Source organism: Pelobates fuscus, chromosome 8 (genome assembly GCF_036172605.1).
Source record: "Pelobates fuscus isolate aPelFus1 chromosome 8, aPelFus1.pri, whole genome shotgun sequence".
Taxonomy (NCBI): domain Eukaryota; kingdom Metazoa; phylum Chordata; class Amphibia; order Anura; family Pelobatidae; genus Pelobates; species Pelobates fuscus.
This window is the reverse complement of record NC_086324.1, coordinates 175,710,323-175,731,292: the sequence shown is the minus strand read 5'-3', so window position 1 is coordinate 175,731,292 and position 20,970 is coordinate 175,710,323. Positions and strand designations below refer to the sequence as shown.

Here is a 20,970-nt window from a genome sequence, read left to right as displayed (position 1 = left end):
TGGGAGTGTGTGTGTCTGGGAGTGTGTGTGTGTCTGGGAGTGTGTGTGTGTCTGGGAGTGAGTGTGTGTCTGAGTGTATGTGTATGTGAGTGTGTGTATGTGAGTGTGTGTATGTATGTGTGTGTATGTATGTGTGTGTGTGTGTGTACGTGTGTGCCTGTCTGTGAGTCTGTGTGGGGTGAGGGTGGAACTCGAGTGAGTTCCCACACTTTATTCCCCAGGACTTGACCCCTGCTTAAGGTAAAAATAAAATCTCTAATGAGACACAGAGGGGTAATTTTCTTTTAAACCCCTACAAACTTACTAACCCTTAATAGGGAAAACAATACCCCTCTCTGTCTCATTAGAGATAATATTACCTGAAGCGGAAGGAAGCAAGGTGAAGGTTCAGTGTAGGACCCACCTAAGGTCTGCCTTGACGTGGCAGGTGGGCATTCCCTCTCATGGCCATTGGAGTAAATAAATAACCTCCATGTACTTCAATGTACATAGGGATTTGGAATAGAGTGCAAGTAAATATTTAATTGCTAACTGTATAAACATTACTCTGTAAATATTGTAATAAAGTGTATAAACACTAAGCTTGTAATTTGTATAAACATATACAGAATAAAGTTTGTAAATAAAAAGCGCTCACGGTAATTTTTGTTAGACATATACTCATTAGGTTTGTAGGAAATAAAATGTACACAGACTTATGTTTAGAACGAGCAGCATATACATTAAATTTAACAAGTTAGATATTATACTTTAAACACCAATAGAACTTTGACTAAACAAAAGTAAAAAAAATAAATATATGGATTATAAAATAATATGTTTAGCAATAAAACATGTATACATAGCGCAGCTTGTAACAGATAAACCCCCACAACGTGACTTGCTAACACCTGATTTATCCTATTTTTTTATTTAAATATTTTATTTAAATTTCTCATAAAAATAAAGGTAATAAAGAGGATAGAGAAAAGATAGAAAAAGGGTAAGGAAGGGACAAGGGGAGGGTACATTTTGCACAATAACGTACACACCCTTGGTTAATTAAACTCCAATCTCCAACACCTCAGGGGACAATTAGTGTGTTAATCTGACCAATTGCATGAACTTCCTTGCTAATCCTTTGGATCACTCCTAGAGAGTCCGTGTGGTCCATCACCGGACCCCTTCTGAATCTCCTCTTCATACCCCTATATCTTGGATTACCTGGCTAACTAATTCGGACTGGCCTTGACTCTGCTTTTGGAATTTAATTCAATACTGCTTGATCTCCTATTGAACGACCTTGGACTGGATAAAGGACATTGCTTATGGACTAGCCCTGGACACATCACCTAAACTAATATTTCCAAGGACTGTCAGTTTATCTCTCTGCTTTGCTGCCACATCAGTTTGCCGTGCTGAAACTGCATCGAAATTAAAAGTGAGTGGTTCTTATTTTTTTGTTTGGCATTTGTTAAAGAAAAAACATGACACCAGCGATATTCAACAAGAAGGAGAATTAGTAGACTTTTGCCAGGTGAGAAAATCCGATTCAGACAAAACATTTTTCCCAAAATTGAATATTTTGCTCAGGATATTTAAGGCTCCTTCAGTTCGACCAATTATTGTCCAAGGGAGAATATTTGAAGACATGATTCGGATGAACTAAAAAGGCACAAAATAGTCCACTTAGTGTCCTGCTAAACATATACACAATATAGGTATAATAGAAATACAATGGACGTATTCTGCAGTACCCTGATAGGCGCATTTCATTTCATTTAGCCATCAGTTATCATGTATAGAGACCGGCAAGAACCAGAATGCTCCGTTTACTCTGGTGGAGCTCAGAGAGGAGACTGCCCCCTTGTAAGGTCTCAGTCTGCACAGAACTCTCCAAGTTAGATTATTATTTTTTATTTTATTTTTTTGTAGGGGGAGGTTGTGTTTTAGTTCTTATATTTTTTTGCAATCTTGTTGTTGTTTTATTTTTTCATTTTAAAAGTTAGGCCAGGTCTAAATAGGTTTTTGAGGGCTTTAAAAAAATAAAAAAATATTTAACTAGAAAGAGTACATTAACCCCTTAAGGACACAACTTCTGGAATAAAAGGGAATCATGACGGAATATATCCGTCATCTGTCCTTAAAGGGACACTCCAGGCACCCAGACCACTTCTGCTCATTGGAGTGGTCTGGGTGCCAACTCCCACTACCCTTAACCCTGCAACTGTAATTAATGCATTTTTTTTTAAACTGCAATAATTACCTTGCAGGTTTAAGTCCTCCCCTAGTGGCTGTCTATTAGACAGCCACTAGAGGACACTTCCTGCTCTATAGCACAGGTTTTCTGTGCTAGAGCGTCGCTGGACGTCCTCACGCTGTGTGAGGACCTCCAGCGTCGCTCTATTCCCCATAGGGAAGCATTGAAATTCATTTTCAATGCTTTCCTATGGGGTGTGCTAATGCGCATGCGCGGCATTGCCGCGCATGCGCATTAGGTCTCCTCGGCCGGCCGGCGAGATCAGTCTCGCCCACCGGCCGACGTAAGCAGAAGGAGGAGCGGCGGGGGAGGAGGAAGCAGCGACGTGGGACCTGTCGCTGCCTCTGGTAAGTGACTGAAGGGGTTTTCACCCCTTCAGCAACTGGGGATTGGGGGGTGGGAGGGAGAGGGACCCTCCAGTGCCAGGAAAACAGATCGTTTTCCTGGCACTGGAGTTTCCCTTTAAGGGGTTAATAGGAAGTGTAATTGTGCTCTTATTTATGATGTTAATTATTATTATTATTATTATTATTTTATTATTTATATAGCGCCAACAAATTCCGTAGCGCTGTACAATGGGTGGACTAACAGACACATAATTGAGATCAGACCACTGGACGTACAGGAACAGAGGGGGTTGAGGGCCCTGCTCGAAGAGCTTACATGCTAGAGGGAGTGGGGTATAGTGACACAAACGGGTTAAAGTAGGAGGATTAAATAGTTTGTTAGAGAAGGGTTTATTGAGTGCTTGGTATGTCATTTTTGACAGTTGCAGGAAAGGAGTCATGGGGTGGGGGATGAGAAGCCTGCTGACAGTTTAATTGATACGCTTTAATGAAGAAGTGAGTTTTCAAAGATTTTTTGAAGGAGTGGAGGCTGGGTGAAAGTCTGATTGAGGAGGGAAGGGAGTTCCACAGAATAGGTGCAGCCCTGGAGAAGTCTTGAAGGCAAGCATCAGAGGTGGGGATCTGGGCAGAGGATAGGCATAGGTCTTGGGCTGAGCGCAGGGGTCTCGATGGGACATACTTGTGTATGAGGGAGGATAGGTATGTTGGAGCAGCATTATGTAAGCAAGCGCCAGAATTTTTAATTGGGCCCTATATCTAACTGGAAGCCAATGTAGGGACTGACAGAGCGTGGAGGCATGAATTTATCACTAGGCTGAATTTATTTTTGGGAGGTGGGAGTGAATATGGCCTCAAGGAACCCCAGCCACTCAGAGTGTGAACATAGAATGTGACGGCAGATAAGAGCCATTCGGTTCACCACCTTTTGGGTGGGTGAACAATAGCATGTCGTACCCCCTTCTATATATAAATGAAGCTCATGGATAACAGGTCTCCCACAAAGAGGTAGAAATTAGAGCCCCCTACCTGTAGTTCATTGGGGGGAACATTAGAGACTTATTAAAGGACCACTCTAGTGCCAGGAAAGCATACTCGTTTTCCTGGCACTAGAGTGCCCTGAGGGTGCCCCCACCCTCAGGGACCCACTCCCGCCCGGCTCTGGAAAGGGGAAAGGGGTAAAAACTTACCTTTTTCCAGCGCTGGGTGGGGAGCTCTCCTCCTCCTCTCCGCCTCCGTTCCTCCCCGTCGGCTGAATGCGCACGCGCGGCAAGAGCTGCGCGCGCATTCAGCCGGTCACATAGGAAAGCATTCATAATGCTTTCCTATGGACGCTTGCGTGCTCTCACTGTGATTTTCACAGTGAGAATCACGCAAGCGCCTCTAGCGGCTGTCAGTGAGACAGCCACTAGAGGAAATAGGGGAAGGCTTAACTAATTGATAAACATAGCAGTTTCTCTGAAACTGCTATGTTTATAAAACAATTAGTTAACCCTAGCTGGACCTGGCACCCAGACCACTTCATTAAGCTGAAGTGGTCTGGGTGCCTAGAGTGGTCCTTTAATTATTAGTAGATGTAAAAACTTTTACTAGAATGCCAACTGGCCAACACTATATCCCTCCCACCCGATTACTTCATTAGAGCCATACCTTGGGGGCACAGGAGGTAGACAGTGATCTATCAACCACCATTCTTTCATTTGAAACCCCAACCGCTGTCAATGTGTGTGGGCATGTGGGGGACTCGCATCGGCTGCAAAGGTCGCTGTTCTTTGACATGCGCATTGTCGTCTCTTTGGCCTATTCCAGTTATAACCAATTACCTCCAATAAACACAGACACCATGATTGTTTGGCAAAAATATTCCACGGCTTTATTAATTACATAAATATATAAATTAAAATATAAAATTTAAGAGGTCATTGTCACCAACATTTGAACAGACGTTCCCCCAATTAACATAACTAATTACCCAGACAATGACCTCAAACATATTTACATAATACCATATAACAATGTAACATATCATAAATAACATAACAATTAACACAGCCACCCAGGGCAACCATTTCCACTTGTAGGGGCATACCGAGACACCCCTACACTATTATCATAGCCACCAAGGGCATCCCATTTCACATTTCACAGTAGGGGCATACCAAGACACCCCTACACCATCACATAGCCACCAAGGGCATCCCTTTCCACTGTAGGGGCATACCAAGACACCCCTACACCATTGACCCAGCCACCAAGGGCATCCATTTCCAGTGTAGGGGCATACCGAGACACCCCTACACCCCCAGGTTCGTAGCTACCGCCGAGCTCGAACCTACCACCAAATCTAAAGGTAAGTATTCCTCTTGACCTATCCCACTTACCAAAAACCGACCTACCCCCAATTAAACTAAACCATCCCCCGCCACAGCACAGAGCTTGACCCCTCAAGCCTCCTGGGCGCCCCCACCCCGAACAAACAAAGCCTGTCGCAAACCATCCTGAAAGCCCAAATTAAGAAAATCCAAACCCACATCAGACAAGTGCACCCCATCACGCCGGAAGTATCCCGGTAACATATCCTCCAGCTCCCTGTGCCGCACAACTACCCCCCCAGATCTTTTAATAAAAATCGCCAACAACTTATTGAACTTACGTCTATATCTTGCCATCGCTGCGAAATCCCTCGCATGACGCCAATGGAAACGCGGCACCGTTTCCGACCAAACCATAACCACCCCGGGGATCAAAGACCTCAACTTATCCAAATCCCGTTTAATTCCACGAACTAATTCCCTTTGCGGGACCAACCCAAAATCATTCCCCCCCGTGTGGAACAATATCAAATCGGGGACTTCCCCCTGCCCTATCCTCCGAAATAAATCCAAACACGTATCTCTCCAACCATAACCCCGAAAGCCAAACCACAACACACGTAACACCTCCAACGGAAAGCCGAGCTGCGTGCCTTGTCTCCGAACTGCAGCCCTCCGTTCAGCCCAGTAGACATATGAATGGCCTACTATCCATGCGACTCCACCTGAAAAGAAAGGAAATAACTTATAACCACGGCCAACCTGAATTGTACCGCCAAAACATCAACATGATTTATAATAACAGGTCAGGTCGTACATATGAACGGAATCTAACCGATTCCCATCTCCCAATTTTCTTAACCAGCTCGTCCCCCAAGCCTAATCTCTCCGCCTCAGTGGCAGCCCCGATCCTGAACGAGTGGGTGCCAAATTGCGAGGGATCCATGCCCAAGCGCTCCAAACCCAACTTAAACACCCTGGTGAATTGGAACCTTGACAACGCCGAGCCGTCAGCATGGCGAAAAAAGGAACCCCTCCCTTCCGGGCGGACTTCCACATATCGCTGAGCACAGCCCACCGGGCAAGCCTCCACTTGAGGTATAGCAGACAGCTTAATCGTCCGACCTCTCCCACAGACATCAGTCTTCGAGCGCCGTAGCCGAATAGCTACATCTGCTACCCTCAAGTCCACGTCCTCGAACTGAAGACCCCCTTGCTTAAGCTTACTCCCACTCACAATCTCGCTCACCCGAAATGCCCCGAAAAAGGCCCATACAAAAGCCACCTTAAATAGCAAGACCTCAAACAGCGAAAAACACAAACTTGGCAAGGCCCCCAGAAGCTGCAGAAGCACCGTGAAAGACACCGGCCTTCTACTGTCAGGGACAGACCTCCCCTTGCGATAACCTTTCACTGCCTGCCGTACAATAAACGACTTAGTCAAATCCTCCCACCCGCGGAGCTTGAAGAGAAACGCTAGAGCTGCCAAGTTTCGACCAACCACTGCCGGGGAAGCACCCCCTGCGAACAGCCGGCAAAGTAACCATAATAAAGTCTCTAAACGTACCTTTGCCGATACCATGCCCCCTGTACAGCCTACTGCTTCGTCCCACCTTTCCCATACTTTACTGTACGCTGCCCACGTGCCCGGGGCCAGCGAATCCCTGATCAGTCTTCCAAGCAAGATGTCCCGAGCCGCCACATCTGATCCGGACATGGCAGACCCTCCTCCTGTGCGGTCGGGGCCTCCGCCCGAAACTTTTCCCACTGAAAGCGAGAAAGAGCATCCGCAATTACGTTTAAGAAACCTGGGACATGACGTGCACGAAATACAATGTTCAACTGCATACAGTACAACACAAACCGGCGAAGCAAGCGGACCACTGGGACCGAGGACGCTGACAGGTTGTTCACCGCCTCCACAACAGCCATGTTGTCAGTAAAGAAAACCACTCTCCTATTGCGTAAAACCTGGCCCCACAACGAGAGTGCCACCACCAATGGGAACAGCTCGAGGAAAGCCAAGTTCCGAATCAGCGGGCTGACTGCCCATTTTTCAGGCCATCTTTCCGCACACCACTGACCCGCAAAGTAGGCCCCGAAACCTACACTCCCAGATGCATCGGTAAAGAATTCCAACTCGGGCGATTCAATACTCTTTCCCCTGAAAAAGACCTTCCCATTAAAATCCTTCAGGAAGGTCTCCCAAACCCCCAAGTCCTCCTTGATCGGAGCGGTGACTCTAATAAAATGGTGGGGTGACCGCACTCCCGCCGTGGCTTTGGCTAGGAACCGGTTAAACACCCTACCCACCGGAATAATGCGACAAGCGAAATTCAACCGTCCCAACAGCGATTGAATATCCCGCAGGGTCGCCTTTCTTGCCCCCCGCAACTCTGAAATAGCGTCGCGCAGGGACTCCAACTTATCCGCTGGCAACCTGCATTCACCGGCGACCGTGTCAATCTCAAGTCCTAGGAAACTAAGGCAAGTAACAGGCCCCACGGTCTTGTCGCGAGCCAGAGGTATCCCAAAAACCTGGCTAACCCATTCCAAACACCGCAACCGGAAACGGCAAGCGTCGGAGCCGGCCGGCCCCACACACAGGAAGTCATCCAAATAATGGACCACAAACTTGGTGCCCGCCTCCTTCCTCACTACCCATTCCACGAACGTACTAAATTTCTCAAAGTACGCACATGAAATGGAGCAACCCATGGGTAGACACAGATCCACAAAATAGCTGTCATCGATAAAACAACCCAATAAGTGGTGACACATTGGGTGGATGGGCAAAAGGCGAAAAGCCGCTTCTATGTCCGCCTTAGCCAACAACGCTCCGCGTCCTGCCTCCCTTACCAGCTCGACCGCCTGGTCGAATGATGCGTAGGAAACAGAACAGAGCGCCCCGTCAATGTCATCATTGACCGATGACCCTTTCGGGTATGACAAGTGGTGGATGAGGCGAAATTTTCCCGCCTCCTTCTTTGGTACTAGGCCTAGAGGGGAAACCCTGAGATCAGGCAGCGGAGGCACTTTATACGGCCCCGCCATCCGGCCCAGGCGAACCTCATGAAGCAATTTCTCACACACTACATCATGATGTTCGCCAACGGAGCGCAGATTACGGAAACGAGGTGCCGCCACCCGCTCCCGGAAGGGAATGATAAAACCCTTCGTAAATCCCTCAAACAACAAATTGGCATCATCTCGTTTACCGTAGCTGTTTAGCCACGGGAGCATCGCGTCTACCTTCACTGGAGACCGACCCAGCGGCAGCGGATGGTGCCGAAGCCCCTCCAGCCGAGCTAGGTGCTGCAGACTTACCCCGCTTGAAACACTTGTTGTAACTGTGCCCCCCTCCACAACCGGAGCATTCATGCTTAAAGCGGCATGAGGCACCCCACTTACATTGGCCCTCGTTATAGAGCCAGCAAAACCCCTTCTTTTGCGCGGTGGAAGAGGCACCGGCGCCAGCCCCCCCTTGAAAGGGGGCCGCCTTTTGGGACATCATCAGCTTCATCCATAATGGTAGGTCCATCTGGTCCCATCTCATCCCTGGATTCGCTGCTAGCCTCTGGCGAAATTGTTCATCGTACCGCCACCAGGCCAGCCCCCCATACGTGCGGTAAGACTCCCACACCCCGTCTAAGTAACAAAACAGCTGGGAACATTTTTCAGGGGCCTTTTCCCCCAGCACACTCGCCAGTATGCAAAATGCTCGCAACCAATTCCCGAAAGTTTTCGGGATTTTCCTATACCGACGCCGCTTCTCCTCCTCCTCTTTTTTAGCGTCCTTTTTATCCTCCTCCTTTAAATCCAGGTACTCATCTAAAGGGAGAAGGGAGAAGATCTCCACAAATTCACCCTTCCACAACCTTTCTTTAACCTCCATCTTAAGGTGACACCCTAGCGGACCCGCAAACGACACGTGTACGTTCTGCCGTGCTGCATCCGGAATCTCCCCCACTAGCGTGTCCCTCTCCACAGCCACTTCCGAGGCTACTGACCCCCCTAACGCTGCTGCCAACTCACCTGCCCCGCTCCCTGCCCGCTCGGGGACCGGAAGCGCCCCCGACCCCAAACCCGACGATCCTGGCAACCAAGCCCTGCTAAAAGAAGCCCCCTTATCCAACCCTGAACTCCAAGATGTAAGGAAAGATTTTAAACCCTCTAATAAATCTCCAGAGTGTGGTGTACTGTGCAACTCACCGACCAAACCCCGAGGTGTTGCCGATCCTGGGGCTGCATCCCGAACTCCGCCATGCGATGGGCCTGGCGATGCTGCTGCGAATTATCCGCCGTCCTTAGGCCTCCTACGGCCCGCTGACCCGACATCCCGTGACCTGTGGACGAAAGAAGCACAACTGGGGAGGCCGTCTTCAGAATCCAAATCCTCCCTAACCTCAACCCTCGCGCTCCTATGTGTACTGCTACTCCTGGCCTGCCGGCCCTTTCTGCCACACCTGTCCCCGGACGAACTTCTGTCTCGCCTGTCAGGAGAGCCCCTGCTCGCCGACCTAGATGCACTCCCCCGCGAGACTGGACCCCGAACGGGAGAGCCGCGGTACTGCCCAACCGACGACTCCCCGCTGCTGCTGCGCTGTCTGCTCCGCCGGTTACTCCTGGAGCGATGACTGGATCCCCTATCACCCCCCCGGTCCCTGCGCCAACTAACGGGGCTGTCCAACCTATCCTGAGCGCGGCCTTCCCTGCCCGCCCGCTGATCTGCCGGCCTACAGCGCCCCATATCAGTGCCAGTTCTGGAGGGGGCCATGCCACTGCCTGCTGCGACCCCGCCACCCGTCACTAGTGCCCTGTGAGCAGTCCTATCGCCTGTCACCTGCGGCCGCTGCGCGGATGGAAGGGGCGCTTGCGGCCTAGCCCTCGCTTGCTGCAACCCGCTGCGTGCTCTGGGCGCCGCCCCACCCGCCCGGGAATGTGTGGCAGGTGCTGACTGTCCCCCGCTGTCCAAGCCCTTACTGGCTGCCTCATCATTCGCTGAACCTGAACGGGTTAAGAGGGCCTCATTAGACAACCCCTGCTTCTTCCCCTTTTTTGCCCTAACTGACCCAGGGGGCGACTCACCGCGTCTACTCCGTCCTGCAGGCTGCTCCCTGCTCCCAACGGGACCCGCTGCCGATAACGAGCCCGCTGCCTCCGAGGTCCTAGGCGCCATCTTGTCCTGACCGCACACCTCAGATGCTGCTTGCCGACCTTGCTGCGCGGTCGCCTCCGGGCCGCTACCTCCGCGGATCCTAGCCCGGCCGCCACATCTCCTATTGCCGGTCCTAGTCCCGCCTGCTGACGGGCTGCGACTCCTAACCACGCCAGCACCGGCCTCAGGGCTCAATCGCTGTGGAGGCCTGGTCCGGCGCGAAGTCCTCCGCGCCGGCGCCGCCGACGGACCCGCCATGCTCAGTGCTGCCCCCAGCTGCTGCTCCATCCAAGCCGCGCCATGCTGCCGGATCGCCGCCTTCACGCCCTCGAGGATCGCTGCCATATCACTCTCAGCCACGGAATCCATCTGAAAGACAAAAAGAAGAAATCCCAACCAGAAGCCAGCAACAGCTAACAACAGGTAAAGATTTCGAATTAAAATGGAACCCAATTTTAAAATGGCGAATATTTATATGGCTAAGCCACTCCCCTTATTACAATTGACCAATCAAGTAACACTCCTCCATAGGCCTGCCTCCTAGCTCTGTCAAGGCCCATTCCACCTAGCTTTGCTTATTCCATGGGCTTCATTATTGGAGAAAGCTGCCACTCGCCGCTTGCTGTTTAGCGGACATGTTCAACTCTTGGCAAGTGGTGGAATGGGGGTGTAAAGACTCCCTGTTGGCCCTTACAGGGTGTTTCATTATTTTGCTGCAGGCTACTAATGCTGTCAGATGGCAAATAAATAATCAAAAAATGCGTTTACCAACATTTTTTGTTGTTGTTGATATTTTCAGTGCCATTTATTGAGGATTATGTTCTTGATAAATGGCATCCTGATGGCTGAATCCAATATTTTCAATGCTAAGTATAATAATGATATTTAATATTTTTACGTGATATTTATCTGTTTCTGATATGCCTTTAACCCCTTAAGGACCAAACTTCTGGAATAAAATGGAATCATGACGTGTCACACATGCCATGTGTCCTTAAGGGGTTAAAAGTCTGATATGCCTTTAAAAGAGCTGATAAAAGTCGGGTGCGTTTTTATTCAAGGCTATAATGTTATTGATAAATGTTCAATTAGGTTTGGGTAAAACGGAACAGGAATTTGTGAAAATATAGATGTTTTTAACTGTAAAACCAAATTAAATTAAAGTTTGAGTGGTGCTAGTAGGTGGAAGATGTAAGTAGGGAACATGGTACAAGCAATGATTCAACCAGTCAAGGACTTGCCAAAGCAGGCTGATATATTGCATGGAAAAGGAAAAACAAAATTGTTATGTTCCTAACCAAATGGATGGGTCACTTTTATTCCCTTAAATCGACATACAGATCGCTACAAAATGGGGGAGCACTGGGTAAGAGACCTTAGCATGGCATTGACCATATGGTATATATGGATCACCTTGACATTATTTCTTCCAACTGGGCTTGGGGACACCCTGGACCATGAGTCAAAGCTGGGGGGACTGCTCAATGGAGAGGATCTGGCACCTCTTGCTTTTAATGTTTCACTTCACAAAATGTTGATAATTGAGAAGCAAGTAGACCTAAGAACAGCCCTGCTGGTCAATATTGTGTGTAGTAATGGATTTTTAAGGCTGGTATATAACATGCATTTCTTTTATAGATGGACAAAATAGACTATAACAAGGCCCTGGAAATGGCCCCAAAAGGAACATTTCATAGATTCCCCCTATGTCTGGTCAATGGAGTACCTCTCATGAAGCCCATTGCTGATGATTGGCAGAGTGTGGAAAGCTTCCAGGCTCGACCAGATGACTTGCTAATAGCCACGTATCCCAAAGCAGGTGAGAAGATTGATGTACCGGTCCTTCACTCAATCTGTCTCCATCTTCCATTCAGCTATTCTCTTGCTTTAAAAATAATTGAACTAAAGAAAGCAAATGTTGATTTTATTAAAGACACAGAGGCTCTTATGATGCTCAACTCTTTCTTTATTTCCCTCAGCAGCAAAGAAACATGAGAGAAATCGTATGAACAAAATATACCAAACTGCACAGAAACATGTAGACCAGGCCCATAAAATGTGTGACTGATAAACTTCTCAACTTTCTTCGCTGCTCCCTCGGACCAGTTACTTAATAATTCTGTACACTTCACTACACTAGTACACACATATATTGTCATATGACTCTTTGTCTGTCCTGGTGTGTGCCCTGCCCTCTTCCCTGTCCCCTTTTCCACTTCCAAGGGACTTTTTTCTCCATTCCGATTGTTTGCTGCTCTCTGCTCCATTCTGGGAGAGCAGTGCGGGTTCACGAGTGGGATCTTGCCCCCTTTTGCCTTGGCTGCATGTTCGCACTTCATTCTCGCTCACGCTTTTTCCTATTTGTTTGGTCGGCGCTCGGACGCATTGGCACTAATGACGGCCATATTTTTAATGGATTTTCTGCCATGAATGACGGTAATTCGTTCTGTGTTCATTTTAGGAGGCGGGTCAGTCGAGCCTGAATTTGGCGTGCTTTCCCAGGGTAGTGTTGCCTGTAAGCACCCAATCGAGCCTTCTACCACGCCTGGAGCACCATGGAAGGAATCTGCTGTTCCTTAGAAGTATTTCAAGTCAAATTTCAAAGGCTTCACAGGGTAGTGCAAATAGGAAGGAGTTTTATTCAGTATCAGGAGAACAAAATGATATACAATGTTTCGACGTCAAGCTTTAATCACCTACTGCTCGTTCTGTCGACATTTTTCCCTAACACCGGCACTTACTGCTTATAGCTCCTTGGACTCATCTGTGTTTGCTTCTACAGTGAGTTACTGCTTGAGGGTTAAACAACCCTGACCCTTTTATTTTTGTTAGCTTATATATTTTTTGTTACCTCTATTCATTTTATTTTTGGGTACTGTATTTCTGTGATGATTTAATTTTTTTTTTACTGGTGCCAGTGATTTTGTGCCACTTTTGTGCTGTGGTTGATATGCATCCAATAGGATGAACCAACCTATGGCCATGTCAAAATCAAAGATAGTCCCATCAGATTTTGCAGACTCAAGCAGTTCACACAATTGGGCCCCAAGTATCCAAAATGTTTCTCCTGGCAGTTTTAAAGGGAACGCTCCAGTCATTTCTCGTGTTTCCCCTCAGTCTTATTCAAGAATTAAGTAATCTGTGGATCCACTTCAGGGATTTTGCATGCCAAGTCCGGCACAAATGGCCCTCTTTGGATAGAGGTTTACGCATCCTCAAAGTCAAGTATTGGGCAATATGCCAAGGGCTTTCCCATTCAACTGACATAGATGGCGCAGACCATGCAGGTCAAACAAGGGGTTACCCTGTGGGTCCCGGAGATTGGGCTCCACGGCCTTCAAAATGGAGCTGTGTAACTTCGACTCAACACCTATGGGAGTATCATTCCCTGCGGCCTTGCAGGTAGCAGACTCAGCTTCATCATAAGAAGCATAACCAGGTTCATCTGAACTGTCCTCTTCACCGAGGTCTGCTTCAGACCAATCTTGAAAGACAAACAAGTTGTTACAGATTTTCTCTGCCTTAGGTGTTCGCTAGAAAGAGGAGCTGTTTATCAGTCACATGTTTTATAAACCTGGCCTACATTGTGATTGGTTGCGCTGTTTTGATGCAGTTTTATATATTTTATTCACATGATGTATTTCCTATTTATTTGCTGCTGAGGGAAATAAAGACATTTTAAGCTGAATACTCGCCTCCGTGTCGTTAATAAAATTGTGACTTTAAATCACGTTAATAGTAAAATCTGGGAATTTTGCTGCCTAGTTGTATTCATTTGTATATTCTTTAAAATTTCTGTGTTGTGGACAATTCTCTGTTTCCCAAGGTACCACGTGGATGCAGGAGATTGTGGATTTAATTGTGAATGAAGGAGATGTGGAGAAAACCAAACGTGCTCCCACCCATGTCCGCTTTCCTTTCATGGAAATGACTGTCCCTCTTTTACCTTCCGGTAAGCAAACCACTCATCCACCCCCACTGTGACAACCTATGGCCACTGCAATCATGTCCCATGTGTTGATTAGCATCTTGTTGTCTGACAGGAGTCGATATATTGGAGAAGACGCCATCTCCACGACTAATAAAAACCCACCTGCCTTATGAACTGATGCCCAAATCCATCTGGGATCATAACTGCAAGGTATACATTGAATTACAAACCTGCTTTAAAAACCTGTTATACGTTGCTGTGGCAGAAAGTTATCCGTATTTAGTTAGATAGTGTGTCTGTGTTAATAGGTGCAAATGGATGGGGTGACTGTGTTAATGGGGTGTCTGTATTAATAGATACGAGTTGATGGGGAGTCTGGGTTAATGGGTGTGAGGTGATGGGGTGTCTTTTTTAATAGATACAAGGTTATGGGGTGTCTGTGTTAATGGGTGCAGTGATGGGGTGTCTGTGTTAATGGGTGCAGTGATGGGGTGTCTGTGTTAATGGGGTGTCTGTGTTAGTGGTTGCGTAGGGATGGGTATCTGTATTAATAAGTGCAAGGTGATGGGGTGTCTGTGTTAGTGGGTGGGAGGTGATGGGGTGTCTGTGTTGGTGGGTGGGAGCTGATGGGGTGTCTGTGTTAATGGGGTGTCTGTGTTAGTGGTTGCGTAGTGAGACACCCCATTAACACAGTGCAAGGTGATGGGTATCTGTATTAATAGGTGCAAGGTGATGGGGTGTCTGCGTTAATGGATGCAAGGTGATGGGGTGTCTGTGTTAGTGGGGTGTCTGTGTTGGTGGGTGGGAGCTGATGGGGTGTCTGTGTTAATGGGGTGTCTGTGTTAGTGGTTGCGTAGTGATGGGTATCTGTATTAATAGGTGCAAGGTGATGGGGTGTCTGTATTAATAGGTGCAAGGTGATGGGGTGTCTGTGTTAATGGATGCAAGGTGATGGGGTGTCTGCGTTAATGGATGCAAGGTGATGGGGTGTCTGTGTTAATGGATGCAAGGTGATGGGGTGTCTGCGTTAATGGATGCAAGGTGATGGGGTGTCTGTGTTAGTGGGGTGTCTGTGTTAGTGGGTGGGGGTGATGGGGTGTCTGTATTAATAGGTGCAAGGTGATGGGGTGTCTGTATTAATAGGTGCAAGGTGATGGGGTGTCTGTGTTAATGGATGCAAGGTGATGGGGTGTCTGCGTTAATGGATGCAAGGTGATGGGGTGTCTGTGTTAGTGGGGTGTCTGTGTTAGTGGGTGGGGGTGATGGGTATCTGTATTAATAGGTGCAAGGTGATGGGGTGTCTGTATTAATAGGTGCAAGGTGATGGGGTGTCTGCGTTAATGGATGCAAGGTGATGGGGTGTCTGTGTTAGTGGGGTGTCTGTGTTAGTGGGTGGGGGTGATGGGGTGTCTGTGTTAGTGGGGTGTCTGTGTTAGTGGGTGGGAGGTGATGGGGTGTCAGTGGTAATGGGGTGTCTGTGTTAGTGGGGTGTCTGTGTTAGTGGGTGGGAGCTGATGGGGTGTCTGTGTTAATGGGGTGTCTGTGTTAATGGGGTGTCTGTGTTAGTGGTTGCGTAGTGATGGGGTATCTGTATTAATAGGTGCAAGGTGATGGGGTGTCTGCGTTAATGGATGCAAGGTGATGGGGTGTCTGTGTTAGTGGGGTGTCTGTGTTGGTGGGTGGGAGCTGATGGGGTGTCTGTGTTAATGGGGTGTCTGTGTTAGTGGTTGCGTAGTGATGGGGTATCTGTATTAATAGGTGCAAGGTGATGGGGTGTCTGTATTAATAGGTGCAAGGTGATGGGGTGTCTGTGTTAATGGATGCAAGGTGATGGGGTGTCTGCGTTAATGGATGCAAGGTGATGGGGTGTCTGTGTTAGTGGGGTGTCTGTGTTAGTGGGTGGGGGTGATGGGTATCTGTATTAATAGGTGCAAGGTGATGGGTATCTGTATTAATAGGTGCAAGGTGATGGGGTGTCTGTGTTAATGGATGCAAGGTGATGGGGTGTCTGTGTTAGTGGGGTGTCTGTGTTAGTGGGTGGGGGTGATGGGGTGTCTGTGTTAGTGGGGTGTCTGTGTTAGTGGGTGGGAGGTGATGGGGTGTCAGTGGTAATGGGGTGTCTGTGGTAATGGGGTGTCTGTGTTAGTGGTTGAGTAGTGATGGGGTATCTGTATTAATAGGTGCAAGGTGATGGGGTGTCTGCGTTAATGGATGCAAGGTGATGGGGTGTCTGCGTTAGTGGGGTGTCTGTGTTGGTGGGTGGGAGCTGATGGGGTGTCTGTGTTAGTGGTTGCGTAGTGATGGGGTATCTGTATTAATAGGTGCAAGGTGATGGGGTATCTGTATTAATAAGTGCAAGGTGATGGGGTGTCTGTATTAATAGGTGCAAGGTGATGGGTATCTGTATTAATAGGTGCAAGGTGATGGGGTGTCTGTATTAATAGGTGCAAGGTGATGGGGTGTCTGTGTTAATGGATGCAAGGTGATGGGGTGTCTGTGTTAGTGGGGTGTCTGTGTTAGTGGGTGGGGGTGATGGGGTGTCAGTGGTAATGGGGTGTCTGTGTTAGTGGGTGGGAGCTGATGGGGTGTCTGTGTAAAGGGTTTGGTTTGCTGGGATATTTGCATTAATAAGGTTCATGGGGTCTGATGAGATATTTACATTAATAAGTTGAGGGATGACGTTGTACTTATATGAATGAGGCGGGCAGATGGGATATTTGCATTAATGACTTGGGGCTGATGGGGTATTTATGTTAATGAGGCGGGGCAGATGGGGAATTTGGATCAATGAGTTGGGGCTGATGTGGTATTTATGTTAATGAGGCGGGGCAGATGGGGTATTTACATCAATGAGTTGGGGGTTGATGGTGTATTTACACTAAGGAGTTGGGGCTGAAGTGGTATTTACATTACATTTTTCTCTACTAGGTGATCTACGTTGCCCGTAACGCTAAGGACAATGCCGTGTCTTACTATTACTTTGATAAGATGAACAAGATGCAGCTTGATCCTGGCACGTGGGAGGAATACGTGGAGGCCTTCCTAAAAGGGAAAGGTGTGTACCCAACCTGGAGACATCGTAAGCCAAGTAACTTCTGGAGTCCAGTAACCTGTTCTTACCCTAGACCTAGCATACAAAGGTGGTAATGGACACCTTAATGGGTATCATTCCTTATACACTTTCCTTTTCTGACTTGTGTCTGGTATTGTGGAACTATAATCACATTACAATCCATTTTTTTCTGTCGCTTACTTCAGAAAATGTTATAGTCTTAAATCTGGGCCTAAACTGGGTCAAGATGTGATAATCTCGCAATGTCGCGCTCAATAGGGGTTCATGAGGTTAATGACAAAAGTGAAAAAATTTAAACTTTATGGACATTTTTTGATATCACAGGTTGAAGGGTTCAGACAGCCAAGTTCATTAATAATGCTAATAGGTTACAAATGTTTAAGAAAATCCTTTAATTACCAATGGGACATAGTGTGTGTTAGACTTGAAGATTTGTGTAGTTCCTAACTTGGGCTGATCGAACAAATTCCTGAATTCTGAGGCGAAATGTAGCTGAATGGCTTGTGCAATGGACAATCGACTTGTGCAATGGACAGGTTTTAAAATTTCTTGTGTACTGTCGTCAGGGTGCTTTCTTCCTCCATCTATTCGTAAGTGTGGGGATTCCCCCTCTGTACAGCTTACAGCTTGTGTGTCCGACGGTCCGTCATCAATGGTCACCCGCACTCCATGTCTCCAAAAACCGGTGCGTCTAGTTCCCGTACCAGCTTCACAGTTTATCTTGCTCTCTCCTTCTCAATAAACCAATCTCAGTGCTCTGGATCTGATTAAACTAACGTTGTATCTGCGGTCATGTCTCTTCTTCTCATCTCACATTCCTCGAACCCCGCAGACACCAAACCTCTGGCGTCTTACGTCATATCTTCTCCTCCCCTCATGCAATGGACAAGCATGTTTGTTTGATTAGTGATTTGGAATTCTGTCCATGGCAACAAAAGAAGGAGATGATTATTGGGGGGAAAATGATTGATGGTTAGGGAAAAGTCACTAAATTTAAATTTTACTCACATATCAAATGAGAAGTGACCGATGGAGGTCACTTGATCTTTGAACCAATAGTGGAAAAATGTGCTTCTTTGTGTACTGCAAAATATACACAGAATATTTAGATTATATTTTTATTATTATATATTTCGCAGAACAGGGATTGGCCCATTTTCACACCCTTTTGGTTCATGTGTTTCATTTCATCCCAAATCTTTTTCGTTAATGAAATTCAGAGTTCCCAAATTGCCACTTTTTAATATCACCGTGTTTCGGCCAACACTATTTTTTTTCAGTGTGACATGACTAATGGGCGTGTTCTTCCCTAATACTTCTCATATCATGCACATGTGTATTTGTTATGTTTCAGATAATTTAATTACCTTTAATTAAATTGCTTATTTGCCCATTACTGGTCTGATTAATAGGGAATTGTTCATTAATGCTGTTTGCGCACGACATCAGTTTAGAGGAGGTGTTTGTGGTGGTAATTTTGCTTATGAACTATTAGAAATATTTCAGGGTATTGATTATATGTTAGAAATGTTTTTTTAAGTTCTTTGAATGTTTTCTTTAGGTGTTGAATTCACTATGGTTCCCATGGTCCCTTTTAAAGTATCAATACGCTCTCTATGGCAGGATTGTAATGGCTGAAACTGACAGTCCAAGTACCAAAACCGTCTACAGCCTTTATGCAGTGGTCCTTGTCCAAAGAGACTAGCGTCAAGCCACCCAAGCAATGCAACATAATAAACTGTTCTGAGAAAGAAGAAAGTCAGACAATCACTTTGAAGGAGATAAAGGGTTCACGGGCTGGGGGTGAAGTAATCTTTATCTCGTATTATGAGACAATTGGTCATAAGTTTCATTATTTAATACAAGACACTGTATATATTATTATACATAATCACAGACCGTAAACAGCTGGAAAAACAAACCTACGTTTATCAACTTGGACTGCACATAGACTCACAATCTTTCTATTCACAGTGGGCTGGGGCAGTTGGTTTGACCACGTGATTGGCTGGTGGAAAGCAAAAGACAAACACCGAATCCTGTACATGTTCTACGAGGATATGAAGGAGGTGAGCGGTTAATTCACAGACGGAATGGGGGCATTTAATGTTGTGGCTTCTAACAGGACACTTTCTATCTCACCAGGATCCAAAGCGTGAGATCCGGAAAGTGATGCATTTCCTGGGTAAGGATCTGTCTGAGGATATTCTGGAGAAGATCTATCGGCACACGCCATGAAGGACAACCCCATGGCCAACTACACCACCATTCCATCTTCCGTATTAGACCATTCATGCTCTCCATTCATGAGAAAAGGTGAGAACAGTATCCCATTTTAATTTCCCACTCTAATATTTAGAAATTATTAAAATCTGTGCTTAATTTTCTAACTCCACCATTTAATGTGATTTTTCTAATTTCAGGGGAAGTGGGTGATTGGGTGAATCATTTCACAGAAGCTCAGAGCGAGGCTTATAACAACGAGTACAATAAAAAGATGCAGGGAATTGACCTTGTGTTCCGTTGCAAAATTTAATCTGAAAGGACACATTGAGTTGCGGGAACCCCATATACCTCCTGAGACAATTGTCAGAAGATAAAAATTCACCAAATTCTACTAATTATCTTGGATACCTATCCAAATAGCTACAAAGGAAGTCAATATATGTGAATACTGATACTGTGACAATGACGGCTCACTCCTTTCTCTCAGGGCTGTATTAACACATGGGCACGCTGGGCAGTTGCCTGGGGGCCCCATGAGCAAAGGAGTCAACTTTTCAGTGTATTGTTTTGGGAGATTAATTCAGAAGCTTCACCCTCTCTTTAAAATGTTTAGGTTGACTATTCACCACAGGTTTAGCTGTTATCTGTACATACGATGTTGCTGTTGCGAATACGTATCTTGACGAAAACAACGTACACATACTAATTGGACATAATCAAACCAAAATAAAGCTATAATAAAGTATTTATAATATTTTTACCACTCCATATCACTTGCCTCCCCCTGCTACCTACTAAAAGATTGTGTGGATGAACAATTTTTAATGTTTAAACATTGATTTTGTTGGAGGTAACTGTGATCTCTGACCCAGTGCCGTACTAAGGGTGACATTGATACAGTGACAATGACACACTCACTCTGCGTTCTCTAACAGTTATATGGAGATCGATACTGTGACAATGACAAGCTCACTCTGCGTTCTCTTACAGTTATATGGAGATCGATACTGTGACAATGACAAGCTCACTCTGCGTTCTCTTACAGTTATATGGAGATCGATACTGTGACAATGACGAGCTCACTCTGCGTTCTCTTACAGTTATATGGAGATCGATACTGTGACAATGACGAGCTCACTCTGCGTTCTCTTACAGTTATATGGAGATCGATACTGTGACAATGACGAGCTCACTCTGTGTTCTCTTACAGTTATATGGAGATCGATACTGTGACAATGAGAAGCTCACTCTGCGTTCTCTTACAGTTATATGGAGATCGATACTGTGACAATGACACGCTCACTCTGCGTTCTCTTACAGTTATATGGAAATCGATACTGTGACAATGACGAGCTCACTCTGCGTTCTCTTACAGTTATATGGGGATCGATACTGTGACAATGACAAGCTCACTCTGCGTTCTCTTACAGTTATATGGAGATCAATACTGTGACAATGACAAGCTCACTCTGCGTTCTCTTACAGTTATATGGAAATCGATACTGTGACAATGACGAGCTCACTCTGCGTTCTCTTACAGTTATATGGAAATCGATACTGTGACAATGACGAGCTCACTCTGCGTTCTCTTACAGTTATATGGAGATCGATACTGTGACAATGACGAGCTCACTCTGCGTTCTCTTACAGTTATATGGAGATCGATACTGTGACAATGACACGCTCA

At 46.5% G+C, this 20,970-nt stretch overlaps 1 protein-coding gene and 1 pseudogene across 1 annotated transcript in view; one reads left to right on the top strand and one right to left on the bottom strand.

The window, feature by feature from the left end:
* LOC134572080 (sulfotransferase 1C4-like) overlaps positions 1-20,970 on the bottom strand; it is a 52,864-nt gene that overhangs the window by 9,764 nt on the left and 22,130 nt on the right. The gene's annotated exons all lie outside the window — the stretch shown is intronic.
* LOC134572081 (sulfotransferase 1C1-like) lies at positions 1,375-20,116 on the top strand (annotated as a pseudogene).